The sequence below is a fragment of the Calidris pugnax genome, unplaced genomic scaffold (genome assembly GCF_001431845.1).
Source record: "Calidris pugnax isolate Ruff unplaced genomic scaffold, ASM143184v1 scaffold8, whole genome shotgun sequence".
In the NCBI taxonomy this organism is placed as follows: domain Eukaryota; kingdom Metazoa; phylum Chordata; class Aves; order Charadriiformes; family Scolopacidae; genus Calidris; species Calidris pugnax.
This window is the reverse complement of record NW_015090830.1, coordinates 20,866,269-20,886,483: the sequence shown is the minus strand read 5'-3', so window position 1 is coordinate 20,886,483 and position 20,215 is coordinate 20,866,269. Positions and strand designations below refer to the sequence as shown.

General features: G+C 39.5%; 1 long non-coding RNA gene across 11 annotated transcripts in view; it reads right to left on the bottom strand.

Moving 5' to 3' along the window:
• Window positions 1-2,225: 2,225 nt before the first annotated feature.
• Window positions 2,226-20,215, bottom strand: part of LOC106887505 — a 28,412-nt gene continuing 10,422 nt past the window's right edge. For 9 of the 11 annotated variants that reach the window (XR_001411908.1, XR_001411899.1, XR_001411909.1 and 6 more), the window contains 5 exons: window positions 19,268-19,431; window positions 16,491-16,549; window positions 12,614-12,683; window positions 6,346-6,477; window positions 2,226-4,358 (listed from right to left, as the gene is read on the bottom strand). This is a non-coding gene — a long non-coding RNA (uncharacterized LOC106887505). Of the gene's footprint in view, window positions 4,359-6,345; window positions 6,478-12,613; window positions 12,684-15,992; window positions 16,239-16,490; window positions 16,550-19,267; window positions 19,432-20,215 lie in introns of all 11 variants that reach the window. The other 2 variants (XR_001411907.1, XR_001411902.1) reach the window with 2 other exon arrangements.

The window sequence follows — 20,215 nt, the reverse complement described above, 5'->3', positions numbered from 1 at the left end:
ATTAAGAATATGTATCCATTATTCCTTGGCAAGTTAAAGAGAAAAAAAAAAAAAGTATCATACAAATATTCCATCAACAGATAATTAAGATTGATACATGAATGGTTATGACTTTAGATTAATGCAAGGTTTATTTTCTGTTTTATAAGAAACATATATGTAAGTATCTAAGAGAATATTCCAACGTAACTCCAATTAAGGGATGCAATGAATTTACAACTTTTTCAGGGATTTTTTCTACTTTTTCTCCGGCAGGATATTGATTGAGCTGCCTAAAATGTCGTTCACAGCAGGCTATTTATGTGGTGACGTTTCTATCCAAGTGAAATTGCTATGTCTAACACCTTTTTCCTCTCCAAGGAAAAATATTATTTTGCAGACAAAACAGGAAGTTATCCAAGTGTTTTAAGAAAAGAATTTGCTGGGTTTTTTCCTTCAGCATAGAATCACTGTACTTTCATGCATTTGTCTACCTCCTCTACTGCTTGAGCTACAGATAATACCAAGCAGCAAATAATATGCCAAAAATAGTATGAAAAGAATATTACAGATACAAAGCCAATCTTTCAAAACTCGCAACCTCCCAAGATTTCCCAGACAATTGCATTTCAGGCCCCTTAGTGTACACATTGCATGAAGGACCATGGATGACAGGACTATTTTTTCCTAAAGCCATTTCCTTGTTCAGTGGACAGACTAGATGCTAATTATTACACACATGAATGTTCAACATATTTTTTTTTTCATTCTTACTGCTCTCCACAAGGCACCAGATCTTGTTTACTGACCTGTACTCAAGACATGATTTGAAGACAGGATTATGAATGTCTGTTGACTTTTCTGTCATGCCATCCTTGTACTACTCGAGTGCTTTGCAAGCAAGAAATTACCTATGTGATTTTGTGAATGGGATGAGCTTCCCCTCATTTCCACAGGTGAAAAGATCATATGATAATGACCTGGAAATTCATAGCTATTAAGTAGCTTGACTTAAATCTCCACAATTCATTTACTTCCCACCACAATTTATTTCCCTCCACATCCCTTCTATGTTTTATCAGTTCTTGAGTTCTTCTTGGACGTGCGCTAGGACATTTGTAAAGCCTGGACTCTGGCAACATTGGGACACATTGCTTCTACCTCCCAATTACTGAATTCTTTCTCCAAATTGTTGGAGTTCCTCAACAAAATGGATAGACACATTTATTTTTGTCAGGTGAAAAAGCAACACATTTCTCTTAAACTCGTTCTCAGGAGAAAAAAAAAAAAAGAGCCATTTTTTCTGAGCTTTTGCTACTCAGCCAGATGCAGTCTGCCAGTTTGTACAGTTTTAGTCCAAATAATATACATTTGACAAATTTATAAGCAGCTGAAAACAGGGTCTTGTGATGAAAAGTGTCAAGCAAGCTTAACTATAGGTGGCATTCACAGCTTCACCTACAATTAATATCTCCTATGAGAAGTCTGCCAGCAATTCAGATGAAGCAGGCAGCACAAGGAATCTCTGCATACCTAAACAAAAGAGCAAGGTTGCGTTAAAAGGTCTCATTCATTCCTCTGATGATCCGAGACAAACAGGCATCAAATAATTTATACCACGTAATCAGCGTTCCCAACCTCAGCAGAGAACCTGAATACAGCACAGAAGCAAAAATGAGCATCTAAACCCCCTTCTTGACATTCCTACATAGGAACCAGTAAGTCGGTGAATTGTTACTGAATAAGGAAGTCAGAAAGGAAAACGTCACTTGCAAACAAACCACTTCTAGCTAGCTCGGAAGAAATACATGACTTTGACCCAGCCAGTTTTTCCCCTGGTGAGTCACGGCTAGAGCTGTCCTGATACGGCCAACAGTAATTACCAGACACGTCTTCACATGGTTGACACTATTCCATAAAGGAAAAGACAAGAAAGGAAAGGGCCTTGTCCCTAATAAACTTGGCTCTGTGTCATTGGAAAGAGACCTTAAAATCTGACTGACATCTGCATTCCTCTTTCTCTTACTCCGCGAATGTTTCTAAAGCCAGCTTTTCTCCAGTGTGGTTCTTACGTGTGTCTATGGACTATGCGAGTAAATTATTGCTCCATCACAGCTCATTTACCCCACATACTACAAAGTATTGCAGTCCCATAAAGAGCTAAGAAATCCTTGATGATTTGAGACTCCGTAGCACACTACTGCACTTAGCAGAACCACTAAATAATAGTAAAATATAATCTGTCGTTAACTGAATAATCATTTTATTTCCCACCATGGAAGTGGAAGGAAACATATAAACACTTCATGTCTTTTTATGGAAACGAAGACCAACACATTCAGCTGGCTACAGGGTGGTTTCCCTCAGTTTTAAATCAGAAAAATATTTTTTAGCACTTATTTATGTTTTCAAGATTGTCTTGACATCTGCTCTTAAAAAGCACAATGAAAGGCATACTTTTAAACTACAAACACTGATAAAATATGGTAACGCTCTGTTTTTCCCTGCTGCAGAACTGCCAAGTAATAAGGATTTGCATGACTAAGCTTCTATTACGCTGACATACGCAAAACTGAGGCACCATCATTCCTTCTCGTTTGACAACACTTCGAAGGGAAACACTCCTTTTATCTCCTCCAGGACATGCTGGGGCCTCAGACAAGATGAATAGTATCATTCAACCAAATCAATTTTTAAATGCAGGTTTAAATGCTGAGTTCTCTTAAGCAGAGACACTTGGATAGCGACTTTATTATGTGAGTTAAAGGTCACTAGGGGTTTGACTAACACTTGCAAACATACAGTATTTCATTCCAAATGTCTCTACGCAGAACCCGCCACACCATTTGGAATCCACTTCTTTGAACCTAGATATGTGTAGTAAATGCTTAAATAAGCTTCTTGAAGCACTTTCGCAAAACTCCCGAATCTGTGATCAATATATTGGATTAAAACAACAGCCAGCTAAAGGATAAACATTTTAATAAACACTTTCAAACTTGGGTGCTTAAGGTTATCTTCACACCAGTAATTATCATCTGCCAACTTTCCTCTGGGAGCAGCATCTGCTGGTCCAATTGACTTCCAGTGACCGGCAGGTCCTCGGCTGCCCAGAAGAGGATGATTTATCGGCCTAATCTTAGGCACAATTTTTAAGATGTTGCCCTCTTTCAGAATGAAGTTTCTCTTTATTTACTCGGCATCGTCCATGGTACTACACAGTATATCACAACTTACATTTCAACATAGATCACAACAAAAGGTAAATAAAATATAATTCTGGGCTAAGGTCCTCAGCGGTAATGAGGCACCGTTTCCTTTCCAGCCCCCTAAGCCAGACCACAATTTACAGCATACATCTGCTTGAATGGCCAGAAACTCAGACGTGTGAATCCCTGATCTATCTAGAGCATCTAGACACCACACACAAAATAAGACATATCTTATAAAAAAACAGTTGGTATATTTTTAAAGATAAAACTGACGGTTGCAAAATGTTTGGAAACCGGCTACCAGAGTACAACTATTATGTCATCTCCTATTATAACCCCGTTTAATCTCCCAGATCGGGTGAATAGCCTGTGGAAATCTGTACGAAAGAAGCATTTCCAGGGAAAACATATGATGCCCACATTTGTAAAGATGCAGGAAGAGGGTTGGGTTTCAACATACATCAATCTCCACCTCTTGCGAGGAAGTAAATGGACTTTGGATGGTGAACCCAGCTCGGCCGGTGATTATGATTGTTGACAAAAAGATCCTGAAAGTTACTGGAACTGTAATTAAAGTGGGGCGGGGGGGAGAGGCACAGGCCACTGCACCAGAGCCCAAATGCATGGCTGGTGCTGTCACACCTTCGACATCCCACTGCTGCATCCTGGATAAGCTTTCATTAATGGTAATCACTGGTGGCAGCCATTTTCAGTTCAGTTTTGTACGTAAGGAGGCTTAAATGATTGTGCTATCTGCCTCTTTCCATCTGTTTACCTCTTGCCACTCCCTCCCTCTCCCCCAACCTCCCTCCCAGAAAACTTTCGGAGCTGTTGGCCAACCCAAATGAGTGATTGCTCTGAGGGAAAAGCAGCCAGAGCTCAGATGCACCAGTTGGCCAGGCTGCTCTTTACAGCATGGTGTGCCATGGAAGAAACGGAGAGAGGTCAGCGTAGTCCACTGTGAAGGGAAAAGGGACCCAGGGCACCAAGCCAATGGAAACCACGTTTTATTAGCCCCACTGCTCACAGACTGGCTTCTTTCCATGGTGGTTCTCCACTATACGGTCTGTTTGCGGGACAGCACTGGCACTGTCAGAGCAGCTCAGGGGAAAATGCACTGATGAAAAGATGGATTTCCTTTCCTAGTGGCCAGTGATCGGTGGTCACCTGGAACAACCAAAAGATGGAAATGGCATGAGAAACAGAAAAAAAAAATTTAATAATTCCAGAATAAGGAAGTAAGCCTCAGTGCAAGTCTTTCTCACGTACATACAAAATTAGCATTCTTTTCTGCTTACTGGTTTTTCAGTTTTTCAGCAACTCACCAAGTATTGTCTTAATGCCGAGAATAGTAACTTCCATTAAAATTTATCAGTAACCAGCAAGTGTCCTGGAGAAGAGACACATTTCCTGCCTCTCTCTTTGCTCCTCTCCGGGACCACTCTCCTTACGCAGGGAGTCTCTTGTCCGAGGATTTAGGCTGAGAAACCCACACTCAAAATCAGAAGAAAATCAGATAAATAAGGATGGAATTAACCCATGAACGAATTATTTGGTAATACTATCTTCCAGATTAATGTCTCCTTTGGATTATCTGATGAATGCTGCAGTTAACTAACTTTCTTTTGATCCTCCTACTGGGAAATATAGAAAGGATGAGATGGTGGGGGTGGAAAGATAATTATGCTCAAGAAGATGACAGTATCTTATCCATACTAGGAAGGTTAAACTCACATAGTTCCTTCTCAAGACTCCTACTAACAAGTAGAGATGCCGGTGTGAAGCTGTTTAGCGAGTTTCAAATTGGTACATGTTCTCATGCTCTTGCGACACCTGGCATAAGCTGAATGCATTGAGACTTGTAAAAAAACAGTGATTCATTGTTAATCGTTTAAGAAAAGAGCCAGAGATTCATGGTAACCCTGTTTTTCTGGAAAAGTACATCTACACCCCAATTTTTACCTGTTTTACGAGACAGAAACTACAGGTGAGGTTGAGAACTGAATCTGGAACCTGATAAGTTCTACAAAATTTTAGGGACTGCCACTTACACCCACAGACTCTGTGCAGTATTATGCAGGGTGAGCTGTGGAGATTCAAGGAGTGACCCCACAGTCAGGGAGATCTAGCATGAACTGTGTGCGCTTTTCAATGGTGGGCTCAGCCTTACACAAGTAGCTTCATCCGAGGGCTGAAGTGGATCTCTTCTCTTCTGCACTGTAATGGCTGAATTCTGATCTCCTACTTTGACACAATTACTTTTCGCAAAACAATCGCATTTCATGTGCGCCTATTCCAGAAAAGTATCGATTTGCATTTGCATGAGGAACATTTTAAGTAACTTTTTTTATCAAAAACTTGACATTTCATTCTCCCATCTGTGATTTCCATAGTTAAATCTCAGGGTCTGAACTCCACTTTGTTATCTGCTACAGGCCATTATACCATTAAAAAAAAAAAAGGCATGTTAATTACTTCTCTTGTTTAAAATAGCTTCAGTGCTGCTCCAAGCTTAGCAGGAGAGATGTTCAGATTTAGCAGGCTCTGCCGCTTACTTTCTTCTTGTCTCATCAACTCTGCTTAACACCAGGCGTGAGGAAATCAAGAAGACAAGCCAGCCAAAGTGAGGCTGACCTTGTAGAAGTGGTGGAGCTCATAAAAGACACAGAAGGGGTAGGCACAGCGTGTAGAGGATAGGTGAACTGAGGAGGGGGTTCAGCAGGTCTTTGATGAGGTGGGGGATGGTTTAGAGGGAGTATGGGGAGAAGATCTAGGCAGCGAAAGCCTGCATAGCTGTGTAAGGGGAGGCTAAAATGAAAAAGCATGAGCCAAAATGTCAGTTCTTGGAGCACTGAAGTCCCTGTGCAAAGCTTTGAGTGACACAGACTGGTCATAGCATTTCTGCACCAAGTTACCAGTGTATCAAACCCAAGGCAACGGAGCAGCTGCCACGCTGCCCTTGGGAGCAAACGCAATAGCACCAGGGACGCTCTTCACAAGGTACTAGGCTCTGAGCTGGGAAAAAACTAACTCCCAAGAGACTGGATGTCCACATACAACAGGTACAAAATGCAGAGCTAAGCATTACAAAGTCTTGGATCAAGCCGGGTAAGCCCTCATGAATTCTGGCAAGTGGTAGGACTGGAAACCATACCTCACTGGGCCCAGGCGCAGTTCTGCCATAAATCAGAACTGACGAAACATCACCAACAGATAAACAACATCATAAATCCTGCTGCTTGGCTCCTCTTCTCATTGCAGCGCATTGCGTGTGGCATCCAAGACACTAGATAAAAATGCACCAAAAAAAAATATTTTAATAATCTTTAAAATCGTACTCTCCTTCCAGTTCATCAATTACATTAATAACACCATCAATATGCCAGAAGACAGACCTTTCTCTAAGTAAATGAGATCTAAGCTTGTTTTCAACAAATTAAAACACGCCAATAAATTAACGTATCATATATGGGCCAGGTACAAACTTCATCCAGGCTAGTAAAAGTGCTAGTAACCTTGACTAAAGTTCCATCTTTACATGCAGAGTACTGCCTCTTTTTTTTTTATTTTATTTTCTTAACAATGCAAAATATTGAGGTTATTGTTTAAAAATATCTTCCAAAGAATACAGGAACAGTTGGAAAATGGAGAGACAGATGACGTGATAGGGAAGAAGTTTACATTTAGATCAGTTAGTCACACTGCACCTCCTGGTTCTCTGGAAAATGTAAAAAGCAGGCAAGAGAGTTACATGGGGCAAGACAGCAAGGAGCACATAAGGCTGGGTTTGTTCAAAAGTGCTTCCACAAAAGAAACAGCCATAGAGCTATCCAATTCAACCTCACATCTGCTTCCAATTTTATAGTCTTCTGTGTCTTTGATGAAAATCCAATTTTTCCCAAAAGGAATTGCAGCACAGTTGAGTAAAGAAAGGTCTATTGATAAATCTAATGCATCTTTTACAGAGTGCGATGCTTCAGGGGTTTGGCAGTGGGGGGAGAAGGGGTTTGTCTCATAATGTTGTGCTGCATCTCTGAAACTCCCTTTACATGTCACCACTTTCTAACCTAAGAGGAGGTCTATTTAGAGCAAGACCGAACTGGAGTGGAGGCTCCAAGCTAGCTCCTTATTTTTATTTTTTGGGTTTTTTTTGTCAGAGTCCCTAGGCGTCTTGGACACTCGCCTCCATCTAACCAGACACAGTCTGAGCTTTTTTTTTTTTAGTGCACATTTTTAAGCAACTTGAGGTAGCACACATCCAAATCCACTTGACACCAGTGTGTCCTTTTGACATCCTCCCCAAAGAAAGCGGCAAACAAAGAATAACACTTCAACAATAAACAGTGCTTATTTTATTATATTTCTTTCATAGACACCCAAGAAAATCATTTATCTTACAATGAGCACTGTTCGGATAGTTCTTACGGTAATGCTACCCCTACCTATGGGCTAGTTCTCATTCCAGCTGCTTATATTAAACTCTTGGCCCTTTCAAAAGTAACAGAAATCAACAGGAACAAGACACTCTGCTCCTATTTCAAGGCACACAAAAACTTTGGGGTCTTGTCTGTCATCAGCCCACTATTTTCTGCTCTGCAGCCTTGTTGTCAGAAACAGTCCCCAGGCTACATAGGACACATAGCTTTTCAGGGGGACATGAAAGGTACTATAAATTGCCATCCGACACAATTGAGGCAGAAATTTGACTGGTATAAGGATGCAAAATTCCACTGAAGTCAGGGGGCCTGTGCTCATTAATGTCAAGGCTTCATTTCAGCCATTAAAAAGTGAACTGTCAGCTAAGCTATGCTCTATGAACTCTTGTGGGATTTCCTGCCTTCTTAAGTTACGCATTTCCAGTTTACCTACGAGCCCAGTCTAAATGCATGAATTTAAAATAAAATGCATTTCTAGAGACACAAGATAGACTCTCTCCGTTACACGCTGCTCCCACTGTCAAAAAAACCCCCTAGAAATATGTCTTAATCACACCTATCCTCCTAACCAACCTGGGTGGAGGAAAGGCTGAATACTCTTTGATGAGATAGGAAGGTCAAGTCCAGTATAGGACAAAGACCTTAGTGCTGATATTGCCTTTTTTACAATGTAAATCTACAGGGATTGTACAAATTAACCTGGTACTTAAGACGGACCAAAAAAAAAAATAAAATACCCAAACAGCCCAATAACTTTTTCTTTTTCTTCAGCCAAGACAAAGCCATGAACGATGCGATACTGATGCTAATTTACTTAACATAATTTCTTATTTGAGCACCTGTCTAGGGGTCTGTAGAAGCACTGGGACCCGATAATCCACTGAATGATCTTTAATCAGACAGTAATATTAGGTGCTAATAGCTCCGATAAAGGGGCTGTTTAACCCAACTGTTAACACAAAGGCGTGCCTGCCACAACGACTATTTCAACAATGCATTTGCCAGTCATATTAATTAAAACTAATTCCTTGAAGGCCACAGAAAGCACAGAGGAAACCCACATGGAAAATGTCTAGGTTCTACCATCACAAATCACATTAAAGAAAAAAAAAATTAAAATTATCCTAAGGCAATGAAATTTGTCTCAGAAAATATACTCTCTTGGAAATTCTCAAATTGTAAATTCACAGCAAACCCAAAAAGGCCTTTAATAGAGTCTTCTGAATGCGTAACTATATATCTGTGGCTCTGTCCTGTGACTTCATAGTAGTGATTAAAATCTTCCAATAAGTTAAATACAAAGCACCGGGCCTTGTCCTGAGGTGACAGTTATTTACGTGTCATTTAGATGACTGTCCACGACTAAAGTGGTTTTAAGTGAAGCCACACAGTTAAGTCTCCTAGATAGGTTAGCAGTATTCTCATTTTTATCTTTTTCTATCTCTAGAGAGTTTAAATAAATTTTATATACACATTTGTCAGGCTATAAAGAGGTAAATTCTTAACCCCTGCATAGAGATTTAAGGCATAACAGATTAAATTTATAACTAGTTCCACTGGAAAGTTTTTGTTAAGAACATATGCACAAATGATGGCTTACTCTTTAGAAGTGTTTGGTTTTCAGAAAAGTGTTTGACTCTCCAAAGGTCCTAATACACTAAAAGGAATGCAGGAAAAAGATGCAATTTAAGCACTTCAATACTAAAATGAATCCCCAAGAATATTTTGGTTGAGTTAAAATGCAGCCAAGTTAACTTCCCACTTCATTTCCTTCTGGATTCTGTGAATGGAGAAGCAGTCAGCTAGCAAAAGGTGAAATTATTAACCATGTGAATGTAGGCCCCAAAGCCGTACTCAGATGTGACAGCATGGACCCTTCTGCCAAGACCTACAACATCCAGAACCTCAGAGGACAAAAGAGCATTATGAAAAAGCATACTCCAGAAATCTATGCAAGAATCAAACACTCTTCTGGTAAAATGGAGCTGTGGACATAAGCTTCAAAGATTGATATGTTAAAGTTTCCTTGCCAGAAGGTCAGTGCCAGTTATGTATATCTATCTACAGGTAAACAAGATTAAAAGCCATCTGGACATAGTCCAGGGGAACCTGCTCTAGGTGACCCTGCTTGAACAGGTGGTTTAGACATGAGGACTATTAGAGATCACTTCCAACCTCAGTCTTCCAACCTCAATCTTTCAGTCGTGAAAAGAAAAAAGAATAAAAAAAAACACCTACAAGGTGATGTTTCAACTATTAACACCTACTCACCTACCTCGCTGGGAAGTTAAGACAGGAAATAAGTGTAACTTTTTAAGATGATGCAGCAATGTTTCTGTAGCTCCATTTACTTTCACCAAGTTAAACCCGACTCCAAGTAGTTAGTTAGGAATGTGAGAAATCTTTTCCTTTATAGGACTTTTGCAAACTTTTAGCACCATCTTAATGCAGTTTTGTTAACTGAATTATTTATTAACTTGATACTCTCATTGATCAGCATAGGGAACTCCCACCAAAGCAGGCAATTGGCCATTTGAGCTCAAATCAACAGCAAGCATTGAAAGTGATATTCCTCCTCTGATGCACATAGGAAACTCCCATTAAACAACAATGGGAAATACATAATAAATTACCTTGCTAAGAATCCTGCAAAATAAAGACAACTTTTTACTATACCTGTTTTGGTACTGGTTTTGGGTTTTGTTTTTAACCTGATTTACATCACACATTACTGAAAGTTAGCATGAACTCTGGTTAAGCTTTCTCACAGGATATAATCTTTCCCCTGACTGGCATTACCAAGTTCATCACACAGGCTTCTACAGTTTCTTTGAAAATGCATTTATTCTGAAATCACTATTCCATAAACCAGAGTAACTGGTTATAAGACTTGAACATAACCTTTATTCACAAATAAAGCATCTGTACAGGAGACTGTTTGGTAAAGTAGTTTGTCCCAAAATTGCTGTGTCAGTTTCCCCACTTAGGTATGTCCTAAGCTTAGCTGGGCAGAATTTTAAACTCTCATTAGCAGAAATCCAGGCTTTATTGTTTTGTTAAGGTTTACAAGCCAATCACTTGCTGGTTCTTAGTAAATTTACTGCCCAACATTCAAGGGACTGTAAAATACTATATAGAATTATGTTAGCCACGACCTGGATTGACATATTTTATTGTTTGGGAGGCAAATTCATTTCATCCTGGAGTTGATTTTTTTTTCCAAGGAAAATGTATTGAAGCCACTGGCACTGAGAATTAACAGAATCCTTGTGTTTGTCAATAAGGTCGTGCAAGTGTTGATGCCTTCTGGAAGTAAACTTCTGTTAGAAATGCTGTTGTCATTCATTAAAAAGAAATAGTATCTTAGAAACTTAAAAAAGCATCCCAGTTTGCCAGAGTGCTTTCATTCAAGAGTAGTCAAATCATCTTGCACTTTTTCTTGATGCCAAAACAATGCAGGTAAATCGTGACTATAATCATGCAGCCACAAAAAATTATGTATCATTAATTTGGACAGAAACATTTCAAATAGCAAAGAACAAAGAACTGCTAATCACCGTGGCAGAAGGTCTAAGACATGGAGCATTTCACTGACAATTATTTGAGCTATGGCATTTAAACTGCTGTCCATTTTCTTTGTTGCTTTATCCTCAGACTTGATCAACATTCCAGATCCTGCCTGCATTCTGCATGGAGCCAAACAATAGCTAGATCGAAGACATTAAATGAATATCAACTTAATTTAATGTGACAAGAGTGGCTTTGTGCTTAGGCTTTGCATTCAGTCATTTATTTACTCCCCGTGTCTTTAGAACAAGAATCTCTTCTTGTCTGCCTATCCCTCTGGTATCTTCTCCTCATTTTCCAAAATGTTTGTTATTGCATGTACTGCCATCCTCACACAGGCATTGCCACCAAGACATTTGATCACAGATGAACTTTTTCCAGAAATATATCTGTTCCATTACCCCTATCAAAAATGGGGTGCAACACTATCCAGGCCAATGAAGATGCAGGCACAAAAAAAACCCCAGAACTTGGCTTAAGAGCATACTCTTCGGATCACCAAGCAACTATTCTTCACTTTAGACTACCACAACCCCATTTTTCCTTCCTCTGTGGCACAGATCAGTCTGCTGCCTTAAGATCATGTGGAGAATTTCATTGAACTTTGGCTACTGAAGAAACCTGGTCATGCCCTGACCTTCTTTGCTGCCTTCCTGTTGCACGTGATGCCAATGTTATGTTCTGTTCATCCTAAGCTTTCTAAAGGGTTCTCAAAAATGTCTTTTACCCACTATAGAGGAAGTCTCACAGGGCAGATTTTCTCTGTGCCCTTCTGGTATTTTTATGGCCAACCAGAACCTAAACTGAAATACTGACTCTTCAATCTCACCTATCTCTGTCAGTATACATATATTCTGGGGATATCAACCACATCTTTGTTTTAATGTCACGTTTCAACATTGTGGTGGAGATGGAAGAACTCCTCTTTGGCAACTGGAAGTTACTTTGTTTAGAAAGAATCATATTTGCTTTTGTATTACAAAGAAAAGCCAGTGTTTCATGGCAGTGAATCCTCATCTTAATCTAATGGATGCTCTTTTTCAGCAATTATTGACCTGTTAGAAATTTCTAGATGCATTGACAGGAAAGAAGGCAGAGACCATAATGTGGGAAGATGGGAACACACTGGAGAATTGCTATAGTCAGTTTGCACCGGGTAGCAAAAAGATCTGCTAACACTACTCAGCAAAAAGGAGATGCTTTGGAACATGAACCTCTGCACCTTTCCCTGAACCACGACTTTTAGATTACAAACATAAGCAGCTATTAAAGAAAAAAAAAAGCTTCTTTGTAAGTCTGATCAAAAGTGATGGGAATTTATCTTACTAATTTCTACTATTCTCTATATGCTTGTGCATACCGTAATATGGAATTACACCCCAGAAATCAATTAGAAGATGGGGAAAACGGTATACATACCTCTTCAGAAGCAGGTATATTCATGAAAAGAAGTAGAAGGAAACCCTTTTGGAATATACTGTTATCTTATCTATTAAAAGAAAAATAGTTTGGTTAGAACTGCTGGATGACACATCTGCTTTCCATCCAATTCTCAACTTCTACTCATCAAAATGTAACATACAGAAAGGTCCAGTGCATTAGCCAATCTTGTCCTGCAAAGCAACCTGGACTGGTCAATCTACAGTCCTGTTTCTGAATCCTGTAACTAGAAGCACTGGTAGAAATTTTCTAACAGAATGATTTCCTATCAAAAGACTCTAACCAGAGACTAAGGATGGCAGGCTCCCTGGTTCCTCTGGCTCCACATCACCTCACCAGGTGCGCAACTGCAGGCTGTGTTTCATTTCTTAAAACTATGAGGCATACCAGGTGTGGAAATGATTCTGTATTTAGCAGATGCGATGTTACAGAATATACAACAAACAAAGATATTCCAGCGTGGGCTTTTCCTCAATTCAATATTAAAACCTTTCCCAAAGTCAAGCTTTTCCTTTTTGTTCCTCAGTTATAACAAACACCAATGCATAGCCTTCTTAAATGAAAAGCTTGTTTGAGCGCAACAATTGAAAATCACACAAATAACATTTTAAATTACACCCTACACAAAGGCCTCACTTTGTAAAATCCTTTGATGGCTAACCAGTATTGCTGAACTTCCTCATATACCCAGAGCATACTCCTGAACCTTGTTCCTTCATGTCCTGAAAGGGAACATTTCCAGTTCTTCGAAATTCAGTTGGTTTTGTGAGTTCCTGGGCTTTTATCCCTCTGCCTAAGGGAGTCTCAGCAGGAGACAAAGCCAAGGTGCTCATGGCCAAGCATGCTGCCATTGTGCTAACAACTCTCAGGTGACAAATGAATGCCTTATCTTAAGTATCCTTTCCTATGCCTTTTCTGGGGGGGAGGGTTGGCCATATTGATGGCTCCTCTTCCAAGAGGCCTCAATCAAGTTAAATCAACATATTCCTAGAATTAACATAAAAAATCTGGGGCAATATAAGGTGTTCCTACACTGTTCGCACGCTTCAGTACATGATTCTGCTTTCTGTAGTCAGAAAACAGACTTCTACAGTATAAATGATGAAGGTGGTGGACTCATAATCTAACCACAGCCATGCACTAGGAACTACCAGTGAAATGGCAAAGCAAGAAAATCACTTAAGATCACACAGGTAAACAAACTGTGGTTTACGGTTTACTGCATGCTTTGGCTATGATTTTAATAATTTTGATTCCATTTGCCCCCTTTGATTTCTAAGATTTGGCCGCAGCTCTATATATAAGTGTGAGTGCAAAAGGATGCAAACTGGTATTATAAACACAGAAGTTGTGTCGAAAGCTGTCATAGTGTTTTGTAAGTATATTATGAAAGCCATTCTTTTGTTTTTCACATCCTAGGAAAAAATACACAGCATACATATGTGGGTATTAGGGAATCTTAGCACCATTCACTGCTCTCTGTCATTTCTTCATTACTTGTTTCAATGAATGATAAATTAAGGGATCCACGGATGTATCTTGAAAAAAATATTTAATATAAATATTTAACGTTAAAATTATACCTACAATGATACTTTGCAGTAACTCAGACTTTCCATTTTGATTCTTAAGTTCTTAGTCATTTCATAGTGCAGGATATTGCTGCCAAAATGTGTATCCCCACTGTGGCAGTAATTCTGAAATTTTTAGTAATACATTAATGAAAAAGAGTCTATTTTTAGCCTCACTTTGTATCCCTACCAATGACAGTAGATATATTCTCCAAAATATATTGATTAAAAAATACAAATTGCTTATTTTATCAGAATAGAAAAACAAATCAGAAGTGTGGACAGTTGGCACATATAGTTGTTCCTGAATCAGAGTGATTTTAATTTCAGTATTTTTTTTATCTGAGATCTTATGTTTTTGTAGGACTCCACAATATCAGTAGTTTTGTCCTGCCTCTCCCTTTTCTTTTCCTGTGTAACTGCCTTATACAAAGTGATATTTGTATGCCAGCAGGTAATATGTGTATGGAGTAGTCACCCAGACCTGACAAGTACTGTAGTGTATTTCTTTTGAAAATTGCCCAAGGTGGGGTTATTTCATCTGCTTTGACAAATTGTATATGCACTATCCACATTACGCTGTCACATCTACCTTAGGTTCATCAGTATCTTATTACTGATGCTGTTGTTTTCAAATCTAAATACAGTATGGGGAAAGCAAGCAAGCACACAAACAAATCTATCTTAGCAATAATTTTTAAAACAAAGCCCGAAACAATGACACTGTGCAATAGCCTTGAGTGATTTTTTTTTTTTTTTTTATAGCTGTGTTCTAATTCTTCAGAGAACAGAGAGGGGAGCTTTGAAAAGGTGCTAATAGACCATGAATTTGCAGCAGTGTAGTTCACAGCTAAACACACTCCCACTTCAAACTCGGGCAGGGAAAAAAAAAAAAAAATGAGGACACCACAGAAGTGAATTAAAAATAATGCAAACAGTCCCAGCAACAACCAGGGCAGCAGCAGCTTATAAGATCAGCTTCATTTGGCAGGGTGCCCATCATACCATGGCCTAAGAGGGCCTGGGCAGGAGGATATCTTATGGGCTACAAAAAGAGGATGGGGTGAGCTGCCAGGGGGAGGGATGGAAGCAAAAGAAACAATTTCTAAGCGTATGTTGAATTAACCTTTTTTACAGAAACCTGACAGCAAACCTTTTAATGTCTTTTCAATGTGTTCGGAGAGTTCTATAATTTATTTTAGACTGTGGACAAATATTCTCTCTGGATCAGCTACTGGGAGAGATTACTATTGCAACGCCCCTCCTCCTGCCCGTGGCCATTGTCCCCTCAAATCTCCCAGAGATGCTCATGTGCATTCTCCAAATGAGACCGTGGTTCCATGACACACTAATCCGATCTAAACTGGGGCTGCCACAGTCCCTCCATCCCCAGCTGCTGCCCTTCCCCGTGCCAGCAGGGGTGTTCATCTGGTCCCACACTGAACTGGTTCAGAAAAGACAGGAAAAACTGAAAAATTGTAACACTTCCCTGCCAGTTCGGGTCCCTGTGGAGTCAAACAAGCACCAGCGCTGGTGCAAGAGATGGGGTGGGGATATACATGATGCAAAGCCAGGCTGCAACAGCTCTGGTTTGGATCAGCTTAAACCATCTTGGAACCACACTCCAGGCTGGGCTCGCCAACGCCTGCTCTTTAAACTGCTTGTGCTGATGGAGCTCTTTCTGCCTGGCTCAAGTTTGAGAGCGGCCCTAAAAAAGAGCTTCCTCATCAGATCAGAAAGGGTGAGCAGCCTCCCCTCCCTATCAGCAGCCCTTTCCTCAGACACACCTGCAGGCAGAGTTTTGTGGAAATGGACTCCTGTGGTCCGTGAACCCTACAGGGAGTTTCTTTCTGAGTTCTTGTGGCAGGACAGGCATTGATGAGCAGTCCTCCGTGGTGAGCTGGGGGAAGCTCCCTCTCAGGGGCAAAGCCAAGGTCCCAAGCATCCCGCAACAGCCAGGGCACTCCAGGAAGCTGTGATAAATTACCAGGATCCAAGCCCACTGTGACAGATGACTTGAATGTAAAGAGATGCTGAGGAAAGATGGTAGAGGAAGGGACACATCAAAGTCTATCTGGACTGGAAATTGAAATAATTTCTCCCCCTTTCTGAAGTTTACCAGGTTTTTCATCAGATCCTGAGTAGCTAGGCGGTAAGCAAAGTGGTTTGGTACTTGCTGACTTGTTTGTACACATCACCACATCTGATGAGTGCATGCTGGCACAGAGATGAGGAGCAACACACAGTATCAAACAGCAAACATGTAATTAAGACAGTTTTACTACCTCCAAAGGTCACCTGCTTCTTTCCAGTAGCAGCTGTGGAATAGTTTACAACCAAAACTCTGCAGGGCAAAATCATGGATACCAAATTAGCCACTAGAGAGAGAAAATATCCCACATGACATACAACTGTGAAGAGTACAGTCTGCAAAGTATCACGATGACACATTAGGAACTAGAGATGCTCAGACTGCAGAGTGATGAGGCCTACATGGAGCAATCAAGAGAGGAAAAAAAAAAAAAAGTCAGAAGTTCAAGAGATGAGAGAGGAAAGACTGGATTCACTAGGAAAAGCTCTTGAGCTTCTGAGAAAACAAAGGGAAAAACCAGTTAAGTCAGAAGAAAACCCTGAAGCCACCTTTTAGAAGCCAGACTTGGTACTGGAAGGCAAGTCTATACCTATAGCTTCCCAGGCTGTGATATTTCACTTACAGCAGCACATCAGATGGTTGAGCGACATGGATTGGGAAAGCAGAAAGATGAACATTGCTCAGATTTCAAATTGTGTGAGGCAGGAAAATATCTTAATAGCCTGCAACTACTGCAGCGTTTGCTGGGGGGAGCAAATTGAAAACATTTATACTGAGAAAGGAAGGAGGAGGAAGAGAGAAAGCTGTAGTCAGGGGTAAGTTCAGAAAGCAAAAAGACTAACGTATATACTCACAGAAATGCTTACTGGAGTGAATACACTAGAGCTAAAATTACTTCTTTTAAAATAAGTAAAACTGTCCAGCTTATTGTCAAACGGCCAGTCATTTATTGCCAATTACTTGATTGTCAGATGCCAATTTATACCCTAATTGTCTTTGGGTTGAAACCACTGCCCTGTTCAGGGGGTAATCCAGTGGCCAGCACAGAACTGCCCCTTAGGTGCATCTCATTTGTAACTTAATGGATATTTGCATGCTCTGTCATAAGGAGAATGTTCCAAACTGTATTAACACTCAAACCAAGAATGTTATCTCTCATGTCCCGGCTCCCTTCCCCCCAGAAAAAAAAAAAAAAAAAAAAAAGAAGTGGATTGAGTTCTGCTTCTTCACTGATTCTCAAGAAAAGTCTAAAGATCTTCTCTGCCAGTTGCAGATGTGTTCTATTTTTTCCTCTACATCAGAACTTCTGAATCACTTTTAATAATAGGCAAAGGCTATTCATACCAAATGGGGAAGTTCTCACACACTATGATGATAAAGCATTTCATCCATTTGCAAAAAAAAAAAAGAAAAAAAAAAAAAAGAAGAGAACACTACCCACAGAACTGCAACATCACATCATCTGTGCTTTGCTGAATGTTCACAGAACAACACTGGAAGTCACTGAAGTGTCAGATAGTGATTTCATCATGTGTCAGGCCTCCCACTAATAAATGATTCATCTTTCTCTGTACTGGCACCTCAAAGAAATTAAGAAGGAGAAGAAAGAAATTCATAAACTTTAAAGTGAGAAGTAGTCTACTGATATTACACTTCCCAAGTAAACAGAAGCTTATGCATACACTAAGAAAGTATTTGTATTTTAACCTTCCATTTATCTGAAGTGTACTTTTAAATTTTAAAAGTGAATCTCTTACAGTATCATGGAACTCCATGTGTATTACATCATCATAATACACAGAGGTAGACTGGTCAATTTACAAATATGAGATTTCTTACATCCCACCCCCCCCAGCTTTGTGAACTGAAACTGGAATTGGGAAGAAATCTTTACTGGTTTCTATAGCAGTGATTAACAGTATGTTGGTGACAAAAAGCCTGCCCCAACCTCTGAGTACTGATTACAGCTGTAGAAGGAAATCTAGCTCCTCTTGAAGGCAATGAGCGACTTACAATTGACTCTAATGGAAATGGGACTAGAAGGAAATCTGTCATTTTAATAGGAATTTATGTAATTGTTCTTTGACGCTTCATAAAGCCAGAACATCTTCCATTGATGACAATAGCTCTACTGGATGAAAAGGACTAACTAGTAATCCAAACTTAGTTCTCCCAGAAGGTATAAACTTAAATACAGACCCAAACCAGGCAATGTACTTAGCAAGATACTACCGTTTTTGCTTGGTTTGCTAGGACACTGATGTTCATGTAGTCACACACTGAATTTCCAGTTAATTTTTTTCTACTTCAACAAAATGCAGGAGAGATACAGGGGCCTCAAATTCCTGCATCCTTTGTAAAAAATAAATAGCTAGGAGAAGAAAGAGATTCTAAGAGTCTCCTAGCTGAAAAAAAAATAAGCTGTAACATGAATTTAAGCCTTATGAAACATTAAAGACTCCACACGGGAAAGAGATCTAGTAAATGACCCCACTGTAGGAAAAAAGAGACAATTGTAATTCACTATGAAACCATGAGACACCGAACTATGGAAAACCAGGCTTTGCTGGTTCTGCCACTAATGGAGCTCCTTCGGCTGTAGGAGGATGGTGGGTTTTTTTCCCCTCATCAAAGCAGCATCTATTATAAACAAAATACTTCAAGCAGTAGACTCAAAGCTGGAGGAAAATACAGATACAAAATTTATCCCACTTGATTCCTCTCCTGGAATTAGATGAAGATGATAAAGTTTGGACTTGGAGACCCATTCTCAGCAGAAATAATTAGGCTGGTAGGAAATCTGCTGGGGACAGAAAAAAAGCCACACACCCCTGAGGTCTCATGTCCTATAAGCAGGTACTTATTTCTTTGGCTCACTCTAAATATGTATACCAGAGATACCAACATGATGAACGGAATACTCAAAAGCAGTAACATACAAAAGCAAATTATTCTTTGCTGCTCTCTCACCTCTTGTTTTGGTAGAATTAATTTGGACATCCTGGGTAAAGATACTGTCCAGTTTCTGCATCAATTTGATTTAGCATGACCTCTTCACTGTCAGCAGAGGAATGTAAAAGACAGCAACGAACATTTATATGTAGGAAAATTTACATGGCTGTGGGGCAGGATGCCTGGATGATCAAAAAGAAAAGAAAATATTAAATACTTAAAACACTTTACCATGAAATCGCCTTACCCTCCCTTCCTTCACCCTCCCCCCCATGTTAAATCAGGTAGAAAAGTGTGATAATATTAAGGCTTAATCCAATTTAAATAAATTATTTTCTTGTAAATGTTAAAACAATCATTACATGCATCATTTACCCCCTCCTCTGCCCATAGTCTTAAATTATGCTCCATTATATCCAGATGGAAAAACTATGCAGAAATGTTTCTTAAACATCAGAAATTTTGTTTTTTATTATATTCAGAGGTGAAAGTCATTAAGGAGTCCTAGCCAAAAAAAATAAAAAATCTTAGAAAGTATTATGGGATTTTGTGTAGCAAACTTAATTAAGAAATTTCTTTGCTAGGTTACCAACAATATTTTATTACAAGCTTAAGGTATAAGATCGTTATAGCTCTCTGTCATGCTTGGCATCAAAGAAAGAACACATGCAAAGAACAATCTTGTTCTTACAATTAATTACAAATGTACAAATGAGTGCCATATCAGACCCTGTCTACGCTGCACAGTCATGCATTTATAACCATTTCACCATACACAGTTATTAAAAAGCATGCTTTGCATCTACAGTAGCTTGATACCACATCACAGCCATAGGTAGTTACGTTTATTCATGCACAGCTACCACCAGCCAGCACTGTATGTATGTGTCACTGCATTTTAGCAAAATCTGCATCAAATAACCAGTAGTACAAGTCTCTTCAGCCAGCTTTTTTTTTTTTTTTTTT